The following is a 20,085-nucleotide window of genomic DNA, read 5'->3' on the forward strand; positions in this document are numbered from 1 at the left end:
GTTGGAGAGCAGGAATTGGGGCATGCAGTGAGGAGGGGCCCGGTGATGGGGGTCCCTGAACAGCACCTCGTTGCGGTAGTGGGGAAGGCACCCATCCAGCTGCAGCAGCCTGGGGGGGCCAGGCAGTGAATCATGCTGCTGGTATCTCCAGGCTGATAGCTTCCCTTCTTCTCCCATGGCTGCACGCCCCTTGGGGCTACACAAAAAAAAAAAAAAAAAAAGAAAAAGAAATGAATTTTTAAAAAAGCACAACAGAAATCGAGGAGGAAAATACCAGGCTGGAAGGGAGTGAGTGCCCCAGGCCCAGTGGGGAGTGGCCTGTGTCCTCGTTTCATAATGCTCTTCATAATGCTCCCGCAGGCAGCGTGGAGCTGGGTGAGCTGGGACGGGTGCTCTGCCCTTTGCCACCCCCGGGTGGCAGGGCTGGGTTTGCCTCTTCAGGATGGACCTTGTGGATGGGGTCCTTGGCCCTGGAGCCAGCTGTGTTTTAAGGTGCTGAGGAGAAGAGGAGGGCACTGGAGGAGGTGGAGGGAGGTGTGGGAGCTCCTGTGACCTAGTGGCATCTGCATGGCTCCATCTTCCAGTGCAGCAGGGACAGCAGGGCATGCAGCCACTGTGGTGGCTCCTGGTAGCAAAGACCTTGGAATGGTGACCCTGCAGGGACCAGACCTCTGCTTGGGACTCAGGGCACCCAAGCCCTCCCTGTGGGCCATGAAAGCAGCAGTGCTCCCATGGGGAAAATTTGCTTCAGCAATGCACTTTCCCTCCCAAAGTTCTGCTTTTCCATCTCCAATATTCATCTCCAACATCAAGGCCCTTTTTTCCAAATCCCCACACACTTTGCCTCTCCCCATGGCCTCTGCTGAGCCTCCAGAACCATCTGCCATCAAGGGCTTGGCTTCCCAAGGTCTGGGCAGCCCAAACCTCTCCTCTTTCATGAGCATGAGTGCAGCCTCCCTGATCGGCAGATGGTTTCCGTCTCAGTCCCACCAAAGAGTCATGTTTCGTCATATGGAGGGACTATGAGCTGCTTCAGCCTTGAACCTTCTGGGGCATAACCCCCCTGCCCCATGAGGGACACTTCAATCCTGCAGGGAATGGCACATGGAGCTGGGCTGAAATGGGAAGGTTCAAAGTGTGTCACCCAAGAGAGAGGGGTGACTATCGTGGTAGAGGAGTCCAGGCAGGTGATGGAGGTGGTTTCCAGGAGAGGAAATGAGATTTTCCCAACACTTCCATCATCTCACTGCAGAGGCAAATTGCTAAGGAAGTTCCAAAACTGAAATATAAATGGTCATTTTTTTCACATTAATGTCATGAAAAGAGCAGTGAAGGCTTCTTCCCCAGCAAGTCCATGCTGGGGAAAAAAAAAAAAAAAAGTAGAAAAAAAAAAAAAGTGGAACTTACTCCAGTTTCATCAAGAATTTTGACCCAGACTCTAGAGATTCCTCCATTCTCAAGGGTCCCTGCTGCAGACAGGACCACCAGCCTGGTGGCTTGGCTAGAGCTGTGCAAAGTCCAGTGGTTTTCTCAAAGTTTGAGCTTCTCAGTCCCAGAAGCAGCAGAGCTTCTCAGCTCCTTCCAGCAAACTGAAAGCAAATCTCACTTCTTGCCTCTGCGGTTGTGGAGAGTGATGGGAAAACCTGACCTGAGTCTGACTGCTGAAAAGGCAATAGAGAGACCTGATCTGGCCTGATTGGTTTGCACTTCTGCCAGGTCTGAAGCCAAACGTGTGGCTGTCCAGATGTGGATACCCCAGGCTCGTGCTCTCTCAGATCCCGGCTTTGTGCCCATCACCAGACACAGCGTGGAAGAGCCAAGGGGACAATGTATTTACTCCAGCATAGCTGATTGCTCTGGTCCTTTGTCCTCTCACCCAAAGCCCCAGCTCATCTCCTACTTCTGAAAAGCTCCAGCAAGGGTGGGGAAGGTCTCTGGGGGTGGCAGGGGGAGAGTGGAGGGGGGGCTGGGACTTTCCCCAGGAGATCACAGGAGGAACTTTGGCTGGAGGGTGGGGGGAACCGGTGAGGAGTTGCTACATCATGCCCCAATGAGCCATGAGTAACTCCTCTGGTATTTCTTCCCCTCGCAGAACAGTCATGAGAGCCAGATCCTGCCCGAGGGAATCACTACATGGGAACGCCCAGCCCCATCCAAATTCCATTCCTGCTCCCAGCAGAGCTAACGTGAAGCAGAGCCATGAGGGGACAGATCCTTGGTACCCTCTGTCCCATTCCACCCATTGGGGTGGCATGACCATGGCCATGGGCAGAGCTGGCAGTGTTGGCTGGCAGATCCTGGTGGGCTGCTGACCCACAAAAGCAGGCAGATGCACCTGGGCTACTGGCAGTCACTGGAGAGCAAAGCCTCATTGCATCCACTGGTCCAAGGGAAGCAGAGGGCAGACCCTTGCTTGTCGTGATCTGGTCAACTGGTTTCCATGCTTCCTTTGGTTGAGAAGCTGGTGACCATGGCTTGAGACCCCTTCTGAGAGCCTGGCTGGCACCGTGCTGAAACCTGAGCTGCAGAAAGGTGCTCCAAGGCTTTCCTGAAGTTCAGCCCCAACATGTCATGCTTGGCACCAGCACCTGTGCAACCCCCCGAAAAAGAAAAAATCGTTTGGCCCTAACTGACCTGCTTGGCAAGGCAAAATACCTACAGCGAGGCAGCATCTGGCTCAGGAGAGGATCCTGGGAGTCCTGTGTTCCCCCCACCTGGCCCAGCTCCTGTCCACCACCCCCTGGCACAGCATCCTGGTGGCATTGTCCTCCATGATGAGGGGTGGGGCATCTACTCAGTGAAAAGGCTGTAGCCACCAACATGTTGAGCTCGTTGATTGACTAGACATGCTGGCCAGAGCCCGACTTCACAGGAGACCACCCTGCTGCTGGGAGGACTGCAGCCTCCTTGCTCAGCCACAGCTGCACCTTAGTGCTCTGAAGCTTGGTGCCTCTGGATACGGGGCTGTCACATGCCTGGGGAAGGGCCAGCAGTGTCTGGAAATGGGTGGGAGAGGGAGATAGAGAGCTGAGGGAGTTCTTGGGCTGAAGGCTGGGATGGAGCCAGGGCAGCTCCAAGGTTTGGGGTAGGAAGAGCTCCCTGAGGAGCCTGGCCAAGGAATGGGGAAGGTAGGGGCTGAGCATGCTGGGAGCAGAGCTTGGGCTGCACTGAGCCCCTTAGGCAGAAGATCTGAGAAGAGGCAGTGGGTGCAGAGGAGCAGGGTGGGCAGGCACTGGAGTGAGAGCAGGAGGGGGAAACGTGTGAGAAAGGAGTCTGATAGTGTGCCTGGGAAAGGGGTGATGTGGAGGTCTTTTCCAGCCCAAACCCCAATCGCCAAGATCTCCACCAAACAGATGGGCACCAGGTCTCCCTAGGGAGCCTGTGGATTCAGAGGGAATGCTCTAACCATCAGACCACCTTGCTCATGGTGTGGCCCACTGCTGCAATGGCTGTGGGTAGTTTTAGACCCAAATTTTCTTTACTGTCTCAGTCCTGCATGTGGTTCCCTGCCCCAAGAATAGCCAAGGACACCTCAGGTCTATTGGGGAGTGTGTGAGGGACACTGGTCCCTGGCACAGGTCTATGACCCACAAGAATAGGGCACCTTTCCTTTATCACTTGACCAGACACTTTTCACAGGGAGTGTCCAACCCTGGCTGCTGCATGAATGCATGTCTTTCCTCTGTCCCCCAGCAGGAGCTGAAGAAGAGGAAGGTGGGTGCCAGTGACAGGAAGGGATATTGGGGTCCATCAATATCCCCAGCTCATTGATTCCACGAGGCAGATGGAGGAGGCAAGAGGATGCCTGGTTGTGACAGTGCAGAGCACACCTAGGAAGGGGGTGATCCTGGAAGAAGCCTGGTGGGGACATCAGGACACATGGGAGAAAGGGGGAAAAGCTTTTTGGGCATGGACGGAGAACACCTGGGGGAATTTTGTGCCACTCCTTCTCCCCATGGCAATGGGAGGTTTTGGGCTGGGGAGGGAGGTGATGGAGGGGCAGAGCCAGTGTGGGGGCAGGATGCCAATGCAGGGGAGGTGGGAGCAGGCGGCTGGGGGTTGAGGGATGAAAGCACTGGGTCCTGGGGGGGAGTGACAGGAGTGGTGCAGAGGCAGCCAGCACAGCCAGGTGCAGCGGGAAGGGCTGGGGGGAAGGCAGGGGAAAGAGGCCAAGTGCAAAGAGAGCAAAGGCAGCAGAGGAAAAGAGAGCATGGCCAGAGAGGCAGACATGAAAGGGGGAGTGAGGCAAGGGAGAGATGAAAGGGCCATGGCGCGGGTGCTCCTGCCTCCTCCCCAGGCTCCCGGGGCCCTGTAATCCCCCGGGAGCTGGCTCCTCTCATGTGGTGGCCCGCAGCTGTGTGCGGTCGGCTCAGCCCCACCGCTCCGCACAGGGACTTTCCAGGAGGGGGAGAAACCCAACACAAAACACATGACTTAACCAGCGCCTGCCAGGCCCCGGCACACGCAGGGTCCGGGGGCACCCCGGTACGTGGCACGCCCCGGGATGCTGCAACCCACCAGGGCCAGGGCCAGCCGGAAGGCACGGTCCCTTGTGCTGAGGGAAGAGGTGAGCCAGAGCAGGGTGAAAAGGGTGTGAGCCCAGCTGGTCGATGGGCAGAGCTCCAGGGTGGTTACACATGCATGCAAGAGCCTTGGAGAGCCCGGATCAAACAGCATTGGGATGCGCCCTTAGGGGCACCCCCTGAGGCCATGAAGGTGGAAGGATGCAGGAGCTCAAACCCTCTCCCCTTCTTCCCTGCTGAGTGCCATACCCTCCCCCTTTTGCCTGCTGGGTTTGGCTCTGGGTACTAAGGATGCAGCAGGACTTGGCAGTCACAGTTGGCACCCATCCTGATGGGTCACTAGGTCATTTATTTTACTGCTGAAAAGCAATCCAGGAACCCAGGCCACAGCAGATACTGAAGAGAGATTTCAAAAGCACTTGGGATATCTCCATTCTCCATGCCTTCCCAGGCTACCAGAGGGGGGCTCTTTCCCATAGCAGATGACCTGGCTGCTGGACAGTCTGCTGTTCAACACTGCTGACTGCAGGGATGCTGGGCTACACAGGGATGCTGGGCTGTACAGAGATGCTGGGCTCTCTTCTCAGCATTGGAACAGATGGGGCAGCAGAGCTGGGACCTGTGAGGAGGTTCTCCATGTCTCCTTTCCTCCTCACATCAGTTTTGCCCATGCCAGCCTTCTCTTGTGTGCCTATATGAACCTGGTGGGTTTAGCTAGAAGTGACTCTGAGCCTGGGCAGCACTAGAAGCTGCCTTTGCCCTCCTGTCTCTGTGCTTTTCCTCTTCCCAACCCCACTGTCAAGATAAAAGAGGACCGCTGCTTGGCAGCATGGCCAGGAAGCTCCCTGCAAGACCTTCCCCTTCCAAAGGTTCTTAGGGAGCAGGGTCAGCTCCACAGCTACTTCCCCTCTGGGGGAACCCATCAAACTCCGTCTTTCTGGCTACATCTGGAAGTGCTCTGACTTCCTCCAGAGTACTCCCAGCCTCCCCACAGCCGCAGACATCCCATGAGCTCCCTGTGCCTGCACAGCAGCCCTGAAATTGTTCCTAGAAACATCTCCTGAGCTGTTCTGGAGTGCTGCCTCTCTGGACTGCATTCATGGACCGAGCTGAAGAGGTGATGAGAGTACCACAGAGGGGAAGAGCTCAGTGCACTTGGGGAGCAGGGGATGGCTGTCTGCATCCCTCCATATCCCTCCTGGTAGGATCCAGCCCTCCCCATCGGAATGCTCCAGCAGGGTTGCAGCTGCAGGGAGGGGAGGTGCTCGCTGAGCGCCGTGGCACAAAAGCATGATAGGGCACGCTACACTGGACCATGAATACCTGTCCCAGGTAGTTAGAGGCAGCCAAGGCGTGTACGGGTGGCACAGGAGCACACGCCTCATCAAGCCTGGGCGGTGGTGCTCCACCAGGAGAGGAGGCTCTTTCCAGTTTGCCCTCCCACTGGCACGGTTAAACGAAGAACTCCCCCCCCGGCAGGGACCCGCTTCCCCATCACACTCTGCACGTAGTGCACGGGTCTTGCGGGGGTGGTGGGGGGGGAATACCCCTTTTCTCCCTGGCAAAGGGAATGTGAGTGGGCCTGACCTGAGGCTGGAATTGGGCTGGGTGGCCTTGCTGGTCCCACCAGCCTAAGCATCACCCCTTGAATGAAGTATGAAGGGAGCTGCTGAGTGAGGATCAGAAATCCTCAACCAGGAGATGCACCAGGCAGTGAAAGAATAAAGAGAGGGGCAGGTAGCGGTGTCTGGTGACTTGCTCTCATTTGCTGCTTGTGTGGACATGGACAGCATGCCTGTCATATGATGGAGACACATCCATGTGAGTCTCATCCCTGCTGCTCATGCATAGCTCACTGTGCCCTTGCTTCTGCAGGATCCCATCGCTCAGAACAGGCTGCACCTCACTGCCATGCAGTTGATCACACTGCCTGCACCCACCCAGGAGTGCATGTTATCCAAAGAATCCTCCAGACTCTCTGCTTCCTTGTGCTCTCAGCCCAGGTACCCACATACATATCCCTGGGGCATCCTAAAGGGCTGACTCCAAGTAGAGAACAAGAAAAAAAGCCAAAGTCTCCAGCTGTTTGCAACAGCTGCCTAATAAAAAGGATGCACTGCACTGTGACACTGCCAGTGTGAATCCTCTGCCCTGACCAGCTGGGGTAAATACCTGCTGGAGGAAGGGGCTTTTGCTGAGTGACATCTTGGAGTGAAGCAAGGTCTGGACTGGTGCTGGTAGCCCCGTGCTGGCTAAAGGTGCACTCCAGACCTACTGGCAGCCAAAGGCTGGGACTTCACACTCTGCACATTTGGGCTAGCAATGAGGCACATTTCTAGCAGCCAGAATGCTGAAGTGCTTTTGGTCAGGACTGTCTGCAGTGCTGGAGGTGACTGAGCCAGGTGGGCTGGTAACTTTAGAGGACCCACAGAGCAAGGGTAAGGTGGCTGTGAAGTGAAAGGGGTCAACACTGTTCTTGCCTCCCCCAGCACTGGGGATATGTTGTGCTGTCACTGTTCACAGGTACTGAAGTCTGTGGTGGGTTGTAACACCCTGGACTGGATTTGATGTGGCTGCCTGCTAAAACCACTCCTGCAAGGTCCATGGGCAGCAACCGTGGCAGAGGGACAGATGTCCTAGGTACTGCAGGGGCTTCCCTTCAGGTGGTATTGGTTGGGCTGAAAGAGGAGCCTGGCAGCAATGGGAAAGCTGGGATGTGCTGGGTGATAAACAGTCTTTCCCTGGAAGTACTGTGCAGCCAGCAGCTCAGACCTGCAACCTTCCTGCAAGATGTATGCTGTCTGCTCCAGTGCAAGATATTGCAGCAAGAACAAGCTAGGCTGGGAGTAGGACCCAATAGTCCTGTTCCTGATGCCACTTCCATGCCTCAGGTCACTCAGACTGAGAGGGAGCCTGATCCTCGTGCTGTCTCTATAGCCTGCTGCTGCTGGAGGGAGCTGGTGGAGATGCCTTGAAGAGAAGTCCTTGGAGGCATATCAGGATGTGAATCCCCTATGGCAGGTGAGCCCTGTGGTGAAGCATAGTGCTAGATCAAGGCTGAATGAGGGCAGGGAAGTGAGGCATTCTTGTCGCTTGTCTTGGGGACCAGAAGCTGGAGAGGGGATGAGAGAGGAGGTTTGTCCCTGCTCAGCCCATGTGCACTACAGGAGGTGCCCAGGCTGCCAGCAGAGTTGCAGCTGCAATTGTTCCATGGTGGCTGTGGCTCCTGGAGCCTCCTGACTCCCAGTCCCCACTGAGGGCTTCCTGTTGCCACAGCCACAACACTTTAGGATTTGGGGATTCAGCTCCACCCCTGCTCTTCTGATGAGACATCCTTTTCCATCAGGCACCTTCCTCCCCTAAGCCACTGCAAATCCCAGCACTGGCCCCACGCTCATCGGGGACCACAGCGTCCCTTGGCCAAGTAGCCAAGCTCGGCAGGAGCCCAGCTCTCCAGCTGCTGGCAGAGCAGCCCTCCCTCACCAGCTGCCCTGCACTGGGGCTGAAAACAAACAAACACCCCAGCACCAAGCCCCAGCAACTCATTCCCTCCTAACGACTGTAATTACAGTGAGGCAGCTGGTGAGCCGCGCTTGAAACCTGGTGTGTAAACATGGCTTTCTCCTCCACCACTCAGGTAAAAGCAGCCTCCTTCAGGGGAGCAGTAATTTGAGGAGTGGGGTCCATGTTGTTGTGGTGAGGGCTGTGGCTGGTGACTTTCATCTCGGCCTTTTGATGCAGGGCAGGAATAATAGATGGCAGCTGGCAACACCCCACCTCACTGCACTGCTTGCTCCAGGCCATTTTCCACCTCCCAGTGGGTAGTTGAGTCTCCTTGCCCTTCCCAGCCCCTGGGCCAGCTGCTGACTCTCTCTGCTTTGTCAGGATGGATGAGGGCCCAGGGAATCTGAAAGCACTGGGCCAGGGATGGCACCAGCCAGCCATAAGGTAGAAGAGCCATCTTGTGCCCAGAGGGGTGGGCAACCAGGGGCACAAAGACAGGGCTGGACCACATCATCATCCTGAGCCACATCATCACCCACCTCACTCCCTCTTGCCACAGCTTGCTGGGCAGTGGATGCTCAAAAGACAATAGACGAAGAGCGAGCTCTTAGATACCTTGGTGATAGGCACCCTTTGAGACCAATCAGAGGTGTGGCTGCCCACAAGAAGAGGTGACCAGAAGATCCCTGGTGAGGTCACCACTTTCAGAGCAAGCCCAGACTATCACATGCAGGACGTCCCATTCCATGCACAAGGATGTTGCATCCCTGCAGTGTCTCCTGGCCCTGTCCCCTGCTCCTGTCTCTCAGCACTACTTGGAGATCCCTTTGGTACCACTGAAGAGCAGAGAAGGCATGTGGGGAGCAGAGAGCAAGGTCTGGGGAGGCTGTGTGGGTGGTAGAGGGTTGGGAGAGTTGATGGAAAGAAGGAAGATTGTCCTGCTCGGGAGCAGTGCGTACAGGAGACCCTCACTCCCTGCCTCACCTCCCAGCCCCTCCAGTGCTTCCAGATATGCAGCCCTGAGCACAGATGCTCCCGAAATTTGGTCCCCTCTGCCCAAGTGCTGGCTCACTATCACCATGTACCTCCTCGGCTCCCCTCCACACCTCACACCTGCTGCTCACCTAGCCCAGTGTCACCAGAAGCTTTCTGTCCTGAGCCGGGCACTGCGAGGTCCCTCTGAGGAAGGAGGTGATGTGTATCCTGCTGCTGTGGGGACGAGTGCTGCTCTCCCCCGTGGTGCCAGTGCAGTATCCATGCAGGGAGAGGGAGGGACAGGACAGCCAGTGCTGCTGCAGTCACCCCACAGTGATGCCAGGCTGAGAGCAGGTGACTCCAGCACTGTGGCATGCCAGGCAGGCAGGGCTCTGGGCATGGCTTTCCCAGTGGCAATGCTCTGAGAGGCGCTGTGTTTTGTGGGAGCGATTCCTGCGGGCCGCAACGCCCAGATACCACGTGCTGAGCCTTGTCTGCCGGCAGCGAGGGGACAGTGCTGGGCACATGGATGGTGGCTTCCAGGCACCTCAGGCTGACTCTCTGCTGTTAGCCAAGGGCAGGCCATTTGTGGCTGGGTCATATTGTCTCAGCACACCCTGTCAAAGGCACTGACTTGTGTTGGGGTCATTATCGGAAACATCAGAAGCAAAACACTCCCTTATGCCCTGATGGCTTGATGCCCTCCGATATCCAGAGCCAGGGTGTTAAATCCACCACCCTGGACCACTTCCAGCTCAGGTTACTGCACCTGCCAGAAACCCTTCCCTGCAATTCAAGAACAAGACACTGTCTTTCCATTTCTGGGGGGCAGAAGGAATGCTGTCACCTCCTGGGAGTCCTCAGCTGATGACCAGTGTCAGCCCTGGCAGGCCCAGGGGAGGTCCTGGCTGCTGCACTGCCAGGTGCTGCATGGAGGATGCGCATGGTCCAACTCCCCACTGACGTAACTCCTGGGAGGCAGCCGGGAGTTGCCAGCGGGGAATTGGCCCACATCACTCAGAGCACTTGGGGAGCCGTGCGGAGAGGAGATAATTGTTAAATGTGGGCTGAGATAGGCTGAGTGGGAAGGGCAGGAGGCCAGGGAGGTGGCAGACACCTCACCAGGGCTGGCTTGGTTTACACAAGTTGGGCTTTGTTCAGTATCTCCCCAGGGTTTCGTGGCTGGGAGATAACACCCCACTGATCTGATCTGATGACAGGGAGTCAGGCAGCTCCTTTGTGGAGCCTTGCAAAACCTTCCCCAGCAGCTGTGCCTCAGCAGGACACGGTGGCAAGGTGATGTGGGCAGAGTGGGGCTGCCTCAGGTCTATCCTGAACACTGGTGACAGCCTCACTGGGAAAAAGTGACCATGAAAACCCTTGGGAGAGCAGCATGGGATGTGAAAGGTATGGAAGGGGTGAAGCCTCCCTGTCTGAACTGGGGGACAGTGGTCACAGTTTGGCCATGTCCTGGGCTGATAGGCTGAGGGCAGCAGTAGCGGGCTGGAGGATTTAACCCCCTCATCTCAACTGTGATCCTGACTACCGGTGAAAGCATCACCAGAGGCAGAAGTTTTGGTCCACATTGGCTTCACACCCAGGGCACAGGACTGCTGAGAGCTAACAGCATCCACTGGGCCAGCCTGAAGTCCCTACACTAAAACCCTGCAAGAAAAGGCAAGGACCTGGTCAGCTCCCCATGCTAACCCCCACCAAGGAATGCTGGGGCTCTGTCTCTCAGCAGCACAGCTCCTCTCTCACCCTGGGTCTGCGCCCACTAGTCCCTGTATGGTCCTCCATTGTGGCTGCACAGCAGAGGTCCCAGTGTGGGAGAAGTGTCCATGGGCTCTTCTGCTGAGCAGGGTCCTGTGCTCAAAGCCAACCTGTGTCAGGCTCTTTGCCTGGCTGCAGAGGGGTCAGCCTGCCTGCACCAAGGCTTTGCTGACTCACACAGGCTGGAGGAGAAGCACAAGGATCTGGATCACACTGTGCAGTGGCCCCACAGCATCTCAAAGAACCCAGACACCGCCCTGAAGCTGTTTCTGTGGACCCCAAGCCTATGAACATTTCCACTTCTTCAGGCACAGCCCCTTGGCCTCTTCACTGCCTGCTACTCATCTTTGCCTGGTGCCTTAGTGGGACAGGCTGTTCTGAAGGTCTCCTGCCTGCTGGTCTTTCCCAACACACCCAGGCCCTGCCTTTTAGGCTGGCTACAGGGGGTGAGCAGGCCTACCCCAGACCTGCAGTCCTGTACTCTCCACTACCAATTTGGGACAAAACCCCAACCAACATCACTGCAAAGCCTTTCATGAAAGTCACAAGAGGTGGGCGAAATACATCTAAGGCTGGAAGTAGGTGCTTTGCACTTTCCACAGCCAAATACCACCTGGCAGAGCAGGAGCAAGGAGTCTGGGAGAGGCAGCTCCCTGCCTGCTGGCTTCCTCGGCCGTGGCTCCGTGGCCAAGCTGGCTCCCCAACACCTGCCTCCCCCCAGCCTACAAGCCCCAGGGCAGTGTGCAAGGAGTGACAGGTGAGTTGGCAGCAACCTGGCTCCGGCATCCCTCGGCACTCCTTCAAAACCAAGCCCTTTGCACGCCGTGTTTCTGCCGTGACAAACCAGCAGACATCAAGGAGAAGTAATTTGCTGGGATTCTGCTGGCCAGGCGTGTCCTGACGCCCACACGCCGCTCTCACCCGTGCGGACGGGAGACACGTGCTCTGATGTTTCCCGACACCCGGCATCACTGCTGGCTTGTGGTTGCTGGAAACACTGGTGGGGAGGTTGGGTTGGTTTCTCTCCATAGACCTTGGAGTTCATGGGTGGGTATCAGCTCAGGGTTTGCCCTTCCCAGGATGTATGTCATGAGAGACCAAACATACAGGGGTTTTTGCAAAGATTACTACAGCGGTTTTACCCTGGACAGGACAAAACCAGCTCCAAAGGGAGCAGCAATGCTCTGCCCTTCCCTCTGTCCCACTGCTCTGGAGCATCCTTTGGCTTTAGGCAAGTCCTATCATATACCCAAGCTGTTGTTGCTCTGAGTCACCAAGTCTGCCTCTTTCTGCCGCTCTGGTAGCTGATAGCCTTCCTCAGCAGAGCCAGGAACAAGCCCTCTGGTCTGATCTCCAGGTTTTCCTGGTCTCTGCAAAGCCATCTGAGCTTTTATTCCCAGCTCTGAAGCCAAATGGCTCTGTCCCCATGTCCCATTTCACAGCAGGGCTCTGGGTGAGCTTTGGGCAAGGCTGGCAGGGCAGTTTGGATCACCTGCATCATGGTCCCCTAGTGGGAAAATCAATCTTGTAGACTTGGTGTCAGTTGTGCCTTTTGTAGAGCTGGGCTGGTGGGTCAGGCCCTGGGGACTGGGACATGCCCAGCTCCTGCTGAATTAGCAGGAGCTCTGCTGGGCAGTGAGCAGAGACAGAGAGCATGTCCCATCCCCAGCATGGACTGGCTTAGTGTTGTGCCCCAAGTGGGGGCTATTCCACCTAGCTAGAGTCTTGGGGCCTTGGACTAGAGCAGGGGCCTCTCACAGGAGGGTTTTCCAAGGAAGGGATGCTGAGCCTGCAGACTGCAGCCTCTTTCGGGATGGGCTGGGAATCTTTTCCAGCTGGCACTGCACAAGCTTCCCCATCACCCAGGAAAGCCACGAGAGGACAACCAGTGAAGACACACATACCCCAGCATCTGGTGAGGCTCCGGCATGCTCAGCCATAGCCTGGGCTCAGCCCAAAGTGCTGAGTTGGCTGAATCCAGGCCAAGATGGCTCCTGCCCTTACAGGAAGCTGAGACAGCTGAGAGAGACCCAGAGTTGGGGATTGGATGGCAAAGGCAGCATCCCACAAGCCCCCCACTCCCTGCCTGGCTCCCACAGCCCTTCCTGGGGCAGGCCTGGCCTGTGGAGGGGGGGACAGTGGTGGTGGGTGCTGGGAACACCCTCTCTGTGGCTTCCCTCCTAATAATGAAGGGATGACGCCATGTGCACGAGCTGTTCCTAAGGGAGGAATGTCCTTTCTTCCTGTGCCATGTCGTGGCCAGATAAGTACAGGCCTCCAGCTCAGCAGCCTCCGCATAGTTTGCTGTCGCAAAGTGTAACTTCCACATCTGGCCTGAATGCTCCACAGTTGCCAGGACTGTCCCCTCCTTCTTCCATGCACATCTGGGCTGGGCAGCACTGAGGTGGTGAAGCCAGAGATACTGGGAGGGGCTGGGATGCATCTCCCACAGGGAGGGGCTGGCACCAGAAACACTCCGGCAGCTGCAGGGGGGATCCTGTGGCTGTCTGGCATGTGTGTTTACTGCTACAGTGGTTCTGTTTTTATGGTTACATTGCCCCTCCTGATATAGCTACAGGGACACCCACTTATACAGCTATAGGGGACCCCTTCGTACCCTGACAGGGATCACCCTGACCTGGGACACTGCCATGTGTATATAAGCACTGCTTCACCTCCCCCTTCCCAGTGACAGAGATGGGATCCCTGTTTTAACAGCCCCCAGTATTGTGTGGGGTCTTTCCCTGTGCCTCTGGGCTTCAGGGCTGCCTTTGCAGCCTTCTCCCTGCTGCCTAGGGCTCAGAATGGCTGCCATGGTAAATGCCCATGAAAATAAGCCAGGGTAGACAGCTCCAGCATCCCAGTGAGCATGGCAGCCTTGGAGGGCAGGCAGGGATCTCCAGCATGGAGCTAGCTGCTGGGAGGAGCAGAGCAGTGTGGGGCTCACCCACCCGAGCTGGAGACAGAGTGTCCTCCGCTGGGAAACAGGGAGAGGATGGGGAGCCAGGTCAAGACTAGGGACAAGGTCAGAGCCTGGGGAGGGTCTGGGACCATGCAGGCAGAGACCCTCACTGGTCAGCAGTCCCCGGGGGTGCGTTGCAGGGCCAGCACTCAACCCTCCGCCACCCTTTGCCTGCAGCCTCTGGGGACCCGTTTCTCCCCCAAGGGGTGCCAGTCTCCTCCTTCAACACGCCGGCAGCACGGGGAGCACCAAGAACCGGTCCCTGCCGCTGTGTCCCTCCGTATTGTGAGCACACTGGGACGGCCGGCCCCGGGTGTGCAGCTCAGGGGGCAGGTGTGCGCGTCCGCTGCCCTCTGCTGAGGGAGGGCGGGCGGCTCAGCCCGGGCCGGGCTCCGGGCGTCGGGGCTGGGCTCTGAGCACCAGCCCTCGCCACTGGCACGGACAACTTTGCGAGGGGCTGGTTTTGACTCCCTCTATCCCACGCTGCAGGGGCAATGCGAACTCTAATCTTTCACTGGGTGCTATTTTCTGGCCCTAGTCCACTGACCCCTGGCTCTGAGGTCTTGTTCCCATGCCGACAGGTTTCTGGCTGCTCCTGGGGTTCCCTCCCCATAGCTCTTTCCTAGTTTCTCACTAAGCTGGGTCCCTCTCTTTCCCCCTTCCTATTATTTGCCTGTTTGTGTACAACTATCCAGCCAATTCTTATTTCCTTCAGCCCCAGCCAAGCAGATCCGTATTATTTCAGCATGGAGAAGAGGAGGCTCCGGGGAGACCTTTTTGGACCCTTTGCTCAAAGGGGGCCTATAAGAAATATAGGAATAAACTTCTTTGCAGGGCCTGTAGTGATAGGACAAGGAGTAATGGTTTTCAACAGAAAGATGGTAGATTTACATAGATATTAGGAATAACTTTTTTTTTTCTACAATGAAGGTGGTGAACTACTGGAACAGATTACCCAGAGAGGTGGTAGAAGACACATCCCTGGAAACATTCAAGGTCAGGCTGGATGGGGCTCTGAGCATCCTGATCATGTTGAAGACGTCCCTGCTCATTGCAGAGGATCTCTATTTGCCTGAGGGGGCTGCAAGAAAATGCTTTGCTGCATAGAGGGTCTCTGATGGGTCTGGGAGTATGTTTATCTGCCAGATGCTGCCTGTCTGTAAATGGACCACTTAATTCAAAGCCTCCAGAGGAAAGGAGGGGGGAAGCTCTGGTTATGTCTGCACTTGTAAAGCAAACAGTCCCAGAGCATCTGCAGGCACAGCAGTGGGACTGTCCCCCTGGGAATTTTGGCTTGGACCAGCTCACATTGATCCAGACAATTTTTTGCTCACGGATTAGGAGTTAGCCTGGATCAGGAATGGTCCCAGCAGGATCTGGCACCCAAGCTGTCCATTTGCAGGATATGCCAGAATATCTTTCACAGGTGAGCTGATCCATGTCAGAAGTCCTCAGGGCCAGAGAACAGTCCTGGGTTTGTTTCACTTAATGTATTGCTGTAGAGCATCCTTTCCAAAGAGACTGGAGATACGCACTTTGGACATACAGCCCCATTGACCCTGGCATGTCTGCTCCAGGCATGTGAAAGTGTCTGGGTAGAGGAGCTTTGAGGCAGGGGACAGCAGTGTGACTCTTTACTGCAGATCTTGTGCAATCAGGGCTGGGATAGAGGATAAGGAGAGCTTCTAGGTCTGGGCTGTGGGACAGCAGGCAGGGGAAGGGCCTCGGACAGACCCCGTTGGTGGAATGGTGTGGAAGTCCATTCATCCACAGCACAGGATTGCTCCAGCCCATCTTTCCCTGACCTGCCTCCTTCATACATCAATAACAACGAACTTTATTCACATATTTACTGGAACAATGCAGTGACCCCGAGGAGCTTCCACTCCAGGCATTGCTCGCCCTCTCCCACCACAGGCTGCATTTGCACAACTGCCACAGCTGAGGATGAGGGAAGGATGCATGCACACATGTGTGCACGTGTGTGTGTGTGCGCGTGTGTGTCTGCACAGGCCGGTGCCTGGCAGGCTCCCCTGGCGTGCCGCACGCCTGTGTTTGCACTGCGCTTGCCATGTGCCTTTCAGGGCACGTGTGGGATCTGCCAGCCCGGCGCGGGTGCTCTGTGTGGGCAGGGGGTGTTTTGCTCAACACATGCCTTCATCTATGGCTGCAGTTTTGATGCCGAGGAAGACGGGCTTTTGATGTCTGCGTGCACGCGCGTGTGCTCTGTGGGTGTGTGACACACGCTGTGAGCAGCCTGCACAGATGTGTGTGTGAGTTTGCACATGCATGTGTGCCTGCACGTGTGTGAAGTGTGAGATCAGTATCTCAGCTGGCTGCCGCTCCTAGCTGCTGGAATCCCTGCCTCCCAGGCCACGTTATAGATGAGTACACTTGAAAGCATTTTTTCCCCCTTAGCCACCAGATTTCACTAGGAGAAGAAAAGGAACCGGGCACTTCATCTTCATTAGCAGCTGGGAGCCTCTTGGGGCGGCTTTTGTCTGGGCGATGCTCCCTCCGCCCCTGCTCTTATCCCCTGTCCTCACTCATTAGCCCTTTCCAGAGGGGAAAAGGGCTGGCTCATAGGGTCCTGCAGCTCTGCTGTGTCCCTGTTCCTGCTGGCCACCATGTCCCCCAGCCCTGTGACATCTCCAGCCCCCTCCAGGCAGCAGGGCTTGAATGGGAAGGGACAGGTCACCTTCCTTATCTGCTCTGGGAGACTCAGGAGTCATTTTAGGCCCCAAGAAGCCCCTTTAGTTGCAAGCTGCTGCAACCTCTGGATTTGGAGCTGGCTTTGGCCAGCGCTGTTTCAGGGTTTGGAGGGGTGGGGGGGGGGGGATGGCAGTGGCTCCATGACCAAGCTCTCCCACGAGGGCTGGATCTGGATGGGCTGAGGGCAGCCCTTCCCTTTTGGAGCTGCTCATCACGGGGAAGCACTCATGCCCGCATCCATTAATACCCAGTAACCATGACAACTGCTGTGGAGCTGTCATCCTGTCCCCAGGCCAGCCACTACCGGGGTCCTTGCAGAGGGGTCTTGGGGTGGAAGCTTTCCTTGAATTGCTGCTTGTGTGGAGTGGCACCTGGGCTGTGCTTTGCCCTGCTGCTGAGGCCTGGGGCAGTTTGGAGGGGATACAGCACTGCTCCCCCCAGGGTGCCAGAGCACCCTCAGAAAGGGCCATGGCTGCTGCTGCTGGGCAGGATGCTGGGGCCACCTCAGCTGTGGGGAGGGCTTTGGGGGAAGATGGCAACAGAGATGGTCTCTTCTCCCCTCCTGCTAGTCCAGACACTGGGGGTTCAGCGAGACAGCGAGGTGGGGGTGTTGGGGGCAGACTGCCTTAGGTAACATTCCTTCCTACTTAAAAGGAGTCATAAATCACTCAGTCTTTATTAAAAGCTCTGCCCGACCAGGAGAGAAATGTCAAGAGCATAAATCAACTCCACTGCTCCCTTGCAAGGGTCCTGGCTTGCCAAGTACTTCTCCCTCCATCGTCCCCAGGTAGGGCACGGCCACACTCTGCATCCATTCCCATGGACAAGGGACAGGGATGCAGGTCAGGGTCTGGTGATGGGAGCTCTCGACAATCCAGCCTCCTCGTGCAAATCCTTACCCCGGTGGTAGGTAAGGAATAAAAGCAATACCCGTACAGGAGACACGGGTTTTTTTTGCCCAAGTCCTCCGCCTTCCCCATGCACCCCAGGGCCGCGGGAGGAGCGGGGCGGGAGCGGGTATGCCGCGGAGGTGCCGATGCGGACCCGCCACAGCCGCGGGCTGAGAGCACCCTCTCCTGGGGCCGCCAGGAAGGAGATCCACTTCTCCCTCTGTCTGTCCTGCGGTGGGGAGGGCTGGCCTTCCCCTCATCCTTTGCTCAGGAACCCAAAGACTTCAGCTGAAAACAAACACCTCCCCTAAAGCCCCTGATACCCTGCTGCCAGAAAGGATTTTGCCCTAAAAGATGGAGACTGGCCCCATTTTGCAGTTCCCACCCACCCCAGTAGCAAGGCTGGGGGGCGGGGGCTGCAGCAGGTGGGAAAACACCCCACTGTAGCACCCTGTCCCAAAACCCAAGGGCCAGCTGTGCATCACAGGGTTCCCGTGACTGCCTCCTGCCTGCGCGGAGCGGGCATGGGCAGGCACAGAGAGGTAGGAGAGAACCTAAGCAGGAGAAGGACTCGCTTATGCAGCGTTTAAGCAGCCAGCACTGAGGTAGCTGCAATTGTCTCCTGTTTTTCCAGTTAGATGCGTGGCTTAATATAGCAACACTTATGTTGTAAAACATCACTCATAAAACACAGAGGATGTGCTGTGTGGGAGCCTTTGCAAGCCAATCCCCAGATGCTTTTTGATGTTGGCTTGGAAATTGCAGCGTCCTGGCAACAGCTTCTTGCTGGGCTTTGTGTGCAGCAGGGCCAGACCTTCCGCAAGGGAAAGCCTGCAGAGATCTCCAGGCTCTGGATGAGCTTTGAGGATTTCCATTCACTCCAGGTCCAGAGTCGAGTGGATGGGAGCTACTGGGAGGTGCTGGGGGACGTGTGCAAACCTCCCATCAATCTCAGCCCATGCCTGATACCATGGAGCTGCTGCCATGGGAGCCTTTCCTTAGCAAGGAATTGCAGGTACGGCAAACCTCAGGGCCCAGGGGACAGGCAGTGACCAGTGGCACCCATTGATGCTGCCAGCACCAGCTGTGCATACCAAGGATGCAAAAAGTGTTTCTGTGATGGGTCTAGTCTCCCCACTCACTCAGCTCCATCTGTGGGAGAAATAGCTGCCTCAGCTGCTCCTGGTAGTGCTGGTCTTTCTCAAATGTCTTCCCCAGGGAGGGAGCAAGCTGATGAAGAAAGTTGTTCAGGCAAAATCAGGCCAGGCTCAGGCAGTTTGCATGCAGCCAGGCATCCCCTTGCTCAGGCTGAACACCAGGGGCCTCATCCTGCATGGAGAGGAAAGCTTGGTTCTGTAGGGTACCACCAGGGAGAAAGAGGCAGCCAAGGATGGCTCACCATCTTATCTCAGCTGGAGAGGGAATGGGCTGAGTAGGAGAGGGGGGAAGAGAGGAGGGGAGGGGGAAGAAGCCAGGATCTCCTTGCTTGGGAAGCTGCTGGGACTGTTCCATCAAAGGGAAGGAAGCCCTAGGCGCAGGGCTGCAGGCTTTCATGATCTGCTCACTGCAACCCCTGTCCCCCATGGGTCTGTTTATCCTGGCATGGGAGAGCCCATAAATCACAGCCCTGAGCAAGCTGGTAGAACATGGCTTTCTTCCCTGTGGTGGCCCTGGCAGTGAGGCTCAGACAGCCTGCCAGGGCCAGAGAGGGGGGCCACCACCTGGGCATAGATGCCAAGCCTGGTCAGTGTATGGCCACCACACAGCTGGGCTGAGGGGGGGAAAGGTGTCCCCATCCCTGCATCTCCAAAACTGGCAGTGAGCTCTTCTGCTCCCATCAGCTCTGTAGGGCCATGCTTGGCCTTCACGTAGCATCTCTGAAACAGCTGAGGGTCACCAGTGCACAAGGGTCTTTGGGATCCCATCTCAGCTACTCCCAGACCTGAAAGTAGGTCCTAGTCCAAGGGCAAGGGAAGCTTCTCACTGTAGCTGACTGGCACTGCCAAAGGGTCTGCCCCATTGAGTGCCTCTCCAAGCTGAGCTGACCCAAGCTGCCCCGTAGTTTCCCACGTTCCCTCCCACCTGCCACCCATCATGTTTTGCATTTCTTTCTCTACCTTATCTCCCTGCCGGCTCACCCCTTTGCAGCTGGTTTCTTGTTTTCCCTCTGCCCTCTCCCTTGCTCCTTGGCCCCACCTGCTGCAGCTCCAGCCTGGCTCCCCTGCTGAAGGACCTCGAGGCAGGTCCCTGATAAGAGCCAGACCAAACAAGAACCTTTTGTGCCACATTGAGCTCATACAGAGGAACTGGGCAAAGACCTGGCCTGAGCAGAGCAAGAGCGATACATAGAGGAGCTGAGTGGTTCAGTGCCACCATGCTGTGCCAGGCATGCAGCGTGATCCTGTCTCAGTTTCCTTGCTCCTCCAAAAATCTTTCCACTGCTCCTGCCCACAGCAGCTTCCCTCCCTCAAGCAGGGGAGGGAGAAGGGCCTGTGCTGAGGGCTGAATTGGGGAGGGAGGACACATGTCCCGCTGAGAGATGCTGTCAGTGCTGAGCCCTGTGTGCACAGCGGGGCTGGCAGACAGCAAGTGCAGGGAATAAAATTCTTCCCCCTCCCGGCCCACTGCCGGGTTAATATTCCCTCTAACGACAGACGGCTCCTTTTATCCTCTCTCGCACTCCCGCCAGTGATTTAATCTTGGAACAAGCCGTGATTATTTCCTGTACAGCTGCCTCCCTCGCTTC

The sequence above is a fragment of the Apus apus genome, chromosome 6 (assembly GCF_020740795.1).
Source record: "Apus apus isolate bApuApu2 chromosome 6, bApuApu2.pri.cur, whole genome shotgun sequence".
In the NCBI taxonomy this organism is placed as follows: Eukaryota; Metazoa; Chordata; class Aves; order Apodiformes; family Apodidae; genus Apus; species Apus apus.